This window comes from Mauremys mutica, unplaced genomic scaffold, assembly GCF_020497125.1.
Source record: "Mauremys mutica isolate MM-2020 ecotype Southern unplaced genomic scaffold, ASM2049712v1 Super-Scaffold_100099, whole genome shotgun sequence".
NCBI lineage: Eukaryota > Metazoa > Chordata > Testudines > Geoemydidae > Mauremys > Mauremys mutica.
The window spans coordinates 627,612-637,107 of record NW_025423266.1 but is presented as its reverse complement, the minus strand read 5'-3'; the positions used below and the strand labels follow the sequence as shown (position 1 = coordinate 637,107).

The window sequence follows — 9,496 nt, the reverse complement described above, 5'->3', positions numbered from 1 at the left end:
TCCGTGGGTTGTAGGTGTGGGTTTGATTGGTCCGCGACGGTAGGGTTTAGTGTCGGTGTGTACCCTGTTGGATTCGCTCCCCTTGGCAGTAGCTTTCGTGTTGTCTACTGATGCCATCCATCTGGCTCCAATCTCTCCTGCCTCAGTGAGAGTTTTTGGTTTACCATCTTGGATGTAGCGTCTAATGTTCTCCGGAACACCATCCAAGAACTGCTCCATCATCATCAGGAGGGTTAGCTCGTCCATGGTTTGAACATTGGCTCCTGCTAACCAGGAAGAAAAATGCTTTTCAATGTAGGAGGCGTGTTTTGGAAATGACTCCTCTGGTGTCCATTTCTGGTTTCTGAAACGCTGACGGGCGTGATCAGGGGTGATGCCCATTCTGAGTTTGGCCTTGGTTAGAAATAGTTGAAAGTCGTTCATTTGGCCCTTAGGCATTTCAGCTGCCACCAGGGCTAATTGTCCGCAGAGCTGTGGCCTCAGCTCTACCATGTATTCTGCTTCAGGAAGACGGTATCCCAGACAGGCCCTTTCAAAGTTTTCTAAGAAGGCCTCAACATCTTCACCTGCCCTGTAGGCGGGAAATTTTCTCCGAGAAGGTTGATCATTAGGTTGAAGAGGGGTTGGATTGGGTGGAGTTTGCTGTTTAGTTTTTTCTAATTCCAGAGCCTGTCTCTGGATTTCCAGTTCTTTGTCTTTCAACTCCAGTTGTCTTTTGTGCTCAGCCTCTTTGGCTTGTATTTTCTCCATTTCTCTCTTGTGCTCAGCCTCTTTGGCTTGTATTATCTCCATTTCTCTCTTGTGATCAGCCTCTTTGGCTTTTTCTTTCATTTCAATCTCCTTGAGTTTTAATTGTAATTCCATGTCTTGTAATTGCAGTTCTTTGTGTCTTGTTTCCAGTTTAGATGCGGCCTTGGCACTCATTGTGTCTGTGTCCTGGCGCTGGCCACACCCCTCTGCAGTCCGTGAACTGTTTGTGGTGTTTGACAGTCCCTAACCCTGGCTATGATAACTTGAGTACAGAAAGATAAAGCAATCCTCTGTATAGCAAACTGTGGTTTGTGTAATGTGACTGTTTTGTACTGAGAAAGAGGGAAAGAGTAAAAAAAAAATTCCTCTGTCTCCCTCTGCTCTGAGTTGCTGTACTCAGCAGCCCAGCTGAAAGGCTGCTGCTAACAATACCCCTGAGAAAAATCTGGTCTATTCCTTAGGGATTTGTGTTCTCCTGTCTTCTGATCCTTTCAAAAGACACAGGGAGAAAAAAAAACCTGGCTGGAGGGTTTCTCTCTCCCCCACCAAACCTGTTTTTCCTGTTGGATGGGAATGTACTTTGTTGAGCACTTCCCCCCACCTCAGGAATCCTGAGTGATATCTCGTCTCACAATGGACGAAAACACCACTCCACAGGGGGCTTTGTAACAGAAAGCCCTGGAAGAAACTGAAAATCTTCTAACCCTGAAACTGCTTCAGAGTGCCTCTGGTAGAAAAGCCTTGCCTCTCTCTCTGGGTCCAAAACACCACTGCCACCATGTCAGGAGTCTACCCTCACTTGAAACTGGGCGGTTTCAAAGTGAGGACCCGCATGTCTTCCCCCCACCCCAAAATCCTAGGGTAGGTCTCCTTCAGGCTGCCACCACTCGGTCGATTACGTGGGCCGAGACACCCCTATATTCCCCCTCCCACTCCCCTTTCCAGAGACGTTCCCTGGGGAAATACAGATCCACTCATCGGAGGGAAACCTCCCCCCCTCTCTCTCTCCTAGCCACTGGAAAGAGATACCTGATTCAACTGTTTGAATCAAACCCAGGAGGAACTATCTCCCCCCTCCCTTCTCTGCCCGGAGATAAGCCTGTCTCACCACCGAGAGAGTGTCTTCGCCCCTCCCCCTATCCACAGTAGAAGGGATTTAATCAAGTCTTTATAGAAAGAATTTATTAAAAGGAAAACAAGAAAATACAGAATCTCTATGAGCCCAAGCTGGACACTCATAGGGTATAACCTTGCTAAGTTTTGGAGAGAATCCTCTCTCTTTCTCAGTACACCAAAACAGCAGAATAAGAATAATCAATAACAAACACACAGAATTGCAAGCATAGGATTATTAGGTGAGGACACAACGTATCTTTCTAATACTCACTATCTTGACTAGAAGAAATTAGTTCAGAAAGGTGGAAACTTGTAGACTTGATTAAAACATCTGGACCCTTGTAACTCCAGACGGCTAAAGACAAAGACCCCCCCCAAACAGAGGGAAAAGTTCCCTCCTAGGAGTTTCAAATTCTCTTCCCTGATTGGTCCTCAGGTCAGGTGTCCACCAGGTACTATGTTTTAACCCTTTACTAACTATTCATGACACAGGGGTAGCTGTGTTAGTCAGGATCTGTACAAAGTGACAGAGTCCTGTGGCACCTTATAGACTAACAGACGTATTGGCGCATGAGCTTTCGTGGGTGAATCCCCACTTCGTCAGATGAATGGAGTGGGAATTCTGTGCCTGGCTAGCCGACTACCAAAGCAGTTTCTCCTCCCTTGGTGTTCACACCTCAGCTGCTAGAAGAGGACCTCATCCTCCCTGATTGAACTAATCTCCTTATCTCTAGACTGATTCTTGCCTGAATATTTATACCTGCCCCTGGAAATTTCCACTACATGCATCTGACAAAGTGGGGATTCACCCACAAAACTCATGCTCCAATACGTCTGTTTCTCTGTAAGGTGCCACAGGACTCTCTGTCTTTTTGAGGTGAGTGCAGCTTGCTTGGGATGGTGCTGATGATGGATAGAAAAAGGGCTGGAGACAATGACAGATGAGACCACAGAAGGGGAAGGGGAATGGCAGCCCACAGGAGTGACGTGCCACACGGAGCAAGGGTGGGCATGATGCTGCCTTAGTCCCCTTGTGCTGCTGCTGGTGGTGGCGGGGGTCCCTGGACCCTTTTAAATTGCCCAGGGGCAGCAGGCGGGACCGGGGGGACACTCCCAAGGGCCTAACGTTGCTTTGCACAACAATAAATCTTGGAACAGGACAGAAATGAAATGGCAGCAGAACCGAAGGAATTAAAAGCCTCCGAATTCTTGTGTGCGCACTGACTCCAAACGGAAACTGTAATTTGACTCGCTTTGTGTCTGTGGCCAGTAAAATATCAGGACAAAATCATTCCAGTGATCGTGACCCTGGGTTTCAGGAGTTCTTTGGTCTTATTAAAAGTCTCAGCCATGAGACTCCAGGACATTTTAACAGGAAGAAAATCTCCTCTGTTCTGGTTTAGCCCCATTTGACTCCTTCTGCCCATCTTCTCCTGCCCTCGAGTCTCTCCTTCCCCATTGGGGCCATGCAGAGAGGAGCCCCAGTCAGTCTCTGTCACAGAGAGTCTGTATCCCATAAAGGGAGGGAGGGGTCACTATAAAACACTGATAATGGGCAGGGGAGGGGTGTCTGTGATTAGGGGGAGAAAGGATGGAGAATTAACAGTGGGGCTCAGAGAGATTCCCCCAGACTGGGGAGATGCTCTGCTGCCCCCCATCAGCCAGCTGTGGGAAGAACAACTTGGAATTGCATGGGGAAGCCACCTTTAAAAACACAAGTGTGTCATTTGATGCATCAGTCTTACAATCGCCAGGCAAAGGTGTGACCCACAGAGACTGATAACTGCCTGCTTCCCAGCTTTGTCTAAGAAGCACCTGCAGTGAATCATCATAGAGTGGTGCAACTGGTTAGTACAGAGGGAGATACTGCTGGGGTTATGAATTCAACCCTTATCTGGAGCACTGGTTTCTATTACTTGTGTAGTTTCCCCAACTTGCTTTGCTTAATTCCCATGAAAAGTGCCCTACTAGGAAAAGGAGAGTAAGTTCTTAAAATGTGGAAGTAGGTGCATAGCTTGGAAATATCCCCCCTGTGCTGCCATTAGTTCCAGTAGATTGTTCACTGGCAGCATGAATTGATTTCTTTGCTGCTGTGAAAGCTGCTGTGAAAAGTATCTGGTCACCAGAGCTCCCTGCTTCTTCCAGCACATCTCTGGCTCCTTCCCTGCCCCAGTCACTGCTGTAGAAGGGTCCTATATACATTGAGCCAAAAACTTTTCTAAGCCTTCTTAGTGCAGTTGGCAGTGTGTCAGGCTCATAATCTGAAAGTCCTGAGTTCAAGCCTCCGAGAAGGCAATGGGTTTTGCTCCCTGCTTCAGATTTTCTACAGGAAATCAGAGAAAAGAAACTAGAGGAGAGTGGTTTCTAGACACCCTCCCACCCATCTCACACACACATGCACACAGAGACTTTTCTAAGGCATTATCTTTTCCTTCTCTATGAAGCTTGTATTCTTCACAGAGCAAAATAAAACAAAAACATGCAAGTCCAAGCCTAATACAATATGAAACTCAATACAGATCAAATCTCACCCTCAGAGATCTTTCAATAAACTTCTTTTGCAGATTAGACTTATTTCTTGTCTGGGCCCAATCTTTTCACCTCGTATAGTCCGTGTTCCAGCTCAGGTGGTAGCTAGGGGATGTCTCATGACTGCAGCCATGTTTGTTCAGTTCCACCCCCTTATACAGCTTTGGTACAAGGCAGGAATTCTTTGTCTCTCTCCTGAGGAAGAGCCCCAGGTTTAAGATGGATTCCTGTACCTGGTGACATGGTCACATGTCCTGTGAGACCCCCAAGCCTTCATTCTTCCTGGCCTGACTCAGGGATGGTGCAGGACAGAGCCATCTCCAGTCAATTGTCCTGGTTAATGGGAGCCGTCAAGAGTCCAAACCACTATTAAAGGCCCACACTTTGCATCATTACAACAGGACCTCAGAGTTATAGTTCATATTTCTAGTTTCAGATACAGGAATGATCGGTTCATACAAATAGGATGAACACACACCGTAGATTATAAGCTGTGTAATGATACCTTACAAGAGACCTTTTGCATGAAGCATAGTACAGTCACTTTATATTCACACTCATTAGCATATTTTCATAAAATCCTATGGAGTGCAACGTCACAGCAGGGAAAGGGTTTTACTGCAGCACCTGGGAGCAGTTGAGTTGCATGTTCAGGTTGTGGTATGAGTTCCTCCAGGTTTCTCGTAAGCAGACAGGGACCTTCACGGGTGCTCTCAATACAGGAATGGCCCCGACACGATAAAGCGATGGGAATTTCATTTCCCTTTTTTATTTTTGTATTTCCAATGACATTTCTGTTTGTGATTTCATTTTGCTTTGTATAACTGTGTTTTCTCCTGGATTTGATATTTAACTAAAAAAAGAGTAAGGCCTCAGGGGGCGGGATGGAGGAGCAGGCTGGGGCTAGGACTGCTAAGAGAGGGAGAGTAGCAGGTTTTCTGTATTGTTTCCTGCCCCCATTTTCATGACTAGGTTCTCTTCTGGATGAAATTTGCTTTGCTTACATGTGAGCCTGGCTAGCTCAGTGGTTAGAGCATCAGACTTTTAATCTGAGGGTCCAGGGTTCAAGTCCCTGGTCAGGTGAAGTGGGAACTATTCCCCTCAACATGAAAGAAGGTGTTTCTGCAGCATGTTATTTGACCTTTTTTTCCCAGGACTTGGCTTTTCACTAGGAAGGGCCTGGCACTGAAGGGGCAACTTCCTCACATGCCCACTGGCCTCTCAGTCTCGATTAAGAATGCTTCAGCTCCCAGAGGCCTAACTGTTGCAGGCCAACTTGGTGAGCAAATGCAGGGCTGCCCCCACAGGGTCATCCACACCAGAGCTCAGCAGAGGTCTCGGGGTTCCCTATTGGCCCCATGGTGTAAGGGCAGCACTCGGGACTTTGAATCCTGCAATCTGAGCTGAAGTTTCGGTGGGATCTGAGGACAATTCCTGTGCCACAAACCCTGCTGGGTCTTCCAAGGCTCTGTCTTGCTTTCTCAAAGGCCATGAACACCTGTCTTTTGCCCGCTAGCTGTTGTGACTTGAGCACAAGAGGGGACGTTTCATCCAGAAGCCTGGCCGTGCCTGGAGTCCTGTAGGTAGGGATGCGAGCTCCATTTCCTTTGAGTCCTGAAGCTGGGCTGCAGCCTGGCCTAGGAGGCAGCCCTATTGGTTGACCTACTGGCCCAAAGTCACTTGGGCGCTGTTGTCTTTCCCCAGGGATGCTGAAGAGCCTAAGGGAGGGAGGCTCAATACCCCCCCCTATCAGTCAGGGCGGAAGAGGAGGGCTACAAGAGTTTGCAGGTTGATGGCTGGGCCTTCTAGCGTTCGGTTGGGGACGAGGTGGGGAACGCGAACTGGGAGAAATGGTTGCTGGCCTGTGAGGAATGGCTCAGCCGGTGGCGGAAGGGGACCTTGTCATTAACCTCAGCCATGTGTTTCCCCCTGCTCCACGAATGCTGCTGAGACCGAACACGATGGCCTTCCACTTTTTGTGGGGCCATAGGATGTCCCTACCTAGTCAGGAGAAGTGCAGCTTTTCTGCTGTATTAGAAATGGTGGTTGGGCCTGGTGGGCTTTGAATCCTTGTATGGCTCTACTTTTTTTTTTTTTTCAATTTTCAGTGGGTGGCTGAGCTGGAGGACAGGTCAGGCCCGAGGGGAATGATGGGACAACCATAAAGAACCCAACTGACTCTTCCGATATGGCCGTATTTTTTTTTACCCCACTGGGTGCAGCACCGGATATGGGATGGACGATAGTGGCGGAAGGGGGAGGAGATTAGGAAGGCCTCCGCTCCCCCCTCCCCCGTGTTCTTCTATTCCCACCTTACATCCTACAGGATTTTCAGTGGGTGGCTAAGTGGAAGGTACTTCCAGGATGGCTTCATCCGCAACAGTGGCCACCCTCACAGCAGTGGCAGCCACAGCAGCAAGCCCCCCCCCCCCACTTCGGCTCAGTCTGAACAGAGGTCAATGTACCACTGGGTGAGACAGGCCAATTTTAGGGAGCTTCCTCTGAAGGTGAGCAACTGTTCCCAGAACTTACTGACAAGAGCTTTAAAGTATTTGCAAATGTGCACGGCCGGCATGTGCAGAGCAAAGGCTGCCCGGGGCACTGTGTCAGGCTCTGGCACCGCTTGAGACAATGGACCATCTTCAGCCACCAGGCAACCCAGGATCTAAGGCAGGAATGGGGTGAGGAAGCAAGTCAAGCTGAGCAAGGCAGGCAAAAATTCATCTCACCTTTGTGGGCGCTCGCAATGATACCCTTTTTGTGTGCCAGGGCTGACAAAAACCTCCCCGACAGGCCAAAAAAGCAGCAGGGGTATTCTATCTGCTACCCAAGATCCATAAACCTGGAAATCCTGGATGCCCCATCATTTCAGGCAATGGCACCCTGACAGCAGGATTGTCTGGCTGTGTAGACTCCCTCCTCAGGCACTATGCTACCAGCACTCCCAGCTATCTTCGAGACACCACTGACTTCCTGAGGAAACTACAATCCATTGGTGATCTTCCAGAAAACACCATCCTGGCCACTATGGAGGTGGAAGGCCTCTACACCAACGTTCCACACAAAGATGGACTACAAGCCATCAGGAACAGTATCCCCGATAATGTCATGGCAAACCTGGTGGCTGAACTTTGTGACTTTGTCCTCACCCATAACTATTTCACATTTGGGGACAATGTATACCTTCAAGTCAACGGCACTGCTATGGGTACCCGCATGGCCCCACAGTATGCCAACATTTTTATGGCTGACTTAGAACAATGCTTCCTCAGCTCTCATCCTCTAATGACCCTGCTCTACTTGCGCTACACTGATGACATCTTCATCATCTGGACCCATGGAAAAGAAAACCCTTGAGGAATTCCACCATTATTTCAACAATTTCCATCCCATCATCAACCTCAGCCTGGACCAGTCCACACCAGAGATCCACTTCCTGGACACTACTGTGCTAATAAGCGATGGTCACATAAACACCACCCTATACCAGAAACATACTGACCACTATACTTACCTACATGCCTCCAGCTTTCATCCAGACCACATCACACAATCCATTGTCTACAGCCAAGCTCTAAGATACAACCACATATGCTCCAACCCCTCAGACAGAGACAAACACCTACAAGATCTCTATCGAGCGTTCTTACAAGTACAGTACCCACCTACTGAAGTGAAGAAACAGATTGACAGAGCCAGAAGAGTACCCAGAAGTCACTTACTACAGGACAGGACCAACAAAGAAAGGAACATAACCCACTAGCCATCACCTTCAGCCCCCAATTGAAACCTCTCCAGTGCATCATCAAGGATCTACAACCTATCCTGAAGGACGATCCATCACTCTCACAGAACTTGGGAGAACAGGTCTGTCCTTGCTTACAGACAGCCCCCCAACCCGAAGCAAATACTTACCAGCAACCACACAACAAAAACATTAACCCAGGAACCTATCCTTGCAACAAAGCCCGTTGCCAACTCTGTCCACATATCTATTCAGGGGACACCATCATAGGACCTAACCACGTCAGCCACACTATCAGAGGCTCGTTCACCTGCACATCTACCAATGTGATATATGCTATTATGTGCCAGCAATGTCCCTCTGCCATGTACATTGGCCATACTGGACAGTCTCCACATGAAATAATAAATGGACACAAATCACTTGTCAAGAATTATAACATTAAAAACCAGTCAGAGAACACTTCAATCTCCCTGGTCACTCGATTACAGACCTACAAGTCGCAATATTACAACAAAAAACCTTCAACAACAGACTCCCACGAGAGACTGCTGAATTGGAATTAATTTGCAAAGTGGACACCATTAAATTAGGCTTGAATAAAGACTGGGAGTGGATGGGTCATTACACAAAGTCAAACTATTTCCCCATGTTTATTTGTCCCCCTACTGTTACTCACACTTTCCTGTCAACTGTTGGAAATTGGCCGTCCCGATTATCACTACAAAAGGTTTTTTCTCCTGCTGATAATAGCTCACCTTAACTGTAAAAGGAGCAAAGAATCCTGTGGCACCTTATAGACTAATAGGTGTTAGTCTATAAGGTGCCACAGGATTCTTTGCTGCTTTTACAGATCCAGACTAACATGGCTACCCCTCTGATACTTGTCACCTTAACTGCTCACTCTCATTATAGTGTGTATGGCAACAGCCATTTTTTCATGTTCTCTGTGTATATCTAGATCTATATATCTTCATGCTGTATTTTCCACTGCATGCATCCGATGAAGTGGGTTTTAGCCCACGAAAGCTTATGCTCAAATAAATTTGTTAGTCTCTAAGGAGCCACAAATACTCCTCTTTCTTTTTGCAGATAAATTAATGGAGGTTAAGTCCATGAATGGCTATTAGCCAGGCTGGGTAAGGAATGGTGCCCCTAGCCTCTGTTTGTCAGAGGGTGGAGATAGATGGCAGGAGAGAGATCACTTGATCATTGCCTGTTAGGTTTAGTCCCTCTGGGGCACCCACCATTGGCCACTGTTGGCAGATAGGATACAGGGTTGGACGGACCTTTATTCTGACCCAGTATGGCCATTCTTATGTTTTTATGAAGGGAGGAGGAGTATCTTAGGACAGA

The 9,496-nt window shown here is 47.7% G+C and overlaps 1 non-coding gene across 1 annotated transcript; it reads left to right on the top strand.

Annotated features, from left to right (window-relative positions):
• Positions 1-5,405: 5,405 nt before the first annotated feature.
• TRNAK-UUU lies at positions 5,406-5,478 on the top strand. The gene has a single exon. It is a non-coding gene; the product is annotated as a tRNA-Lys (tRNA).
• Positions 5,479-9,496: the final 4,018 nt, after the last annotated feature.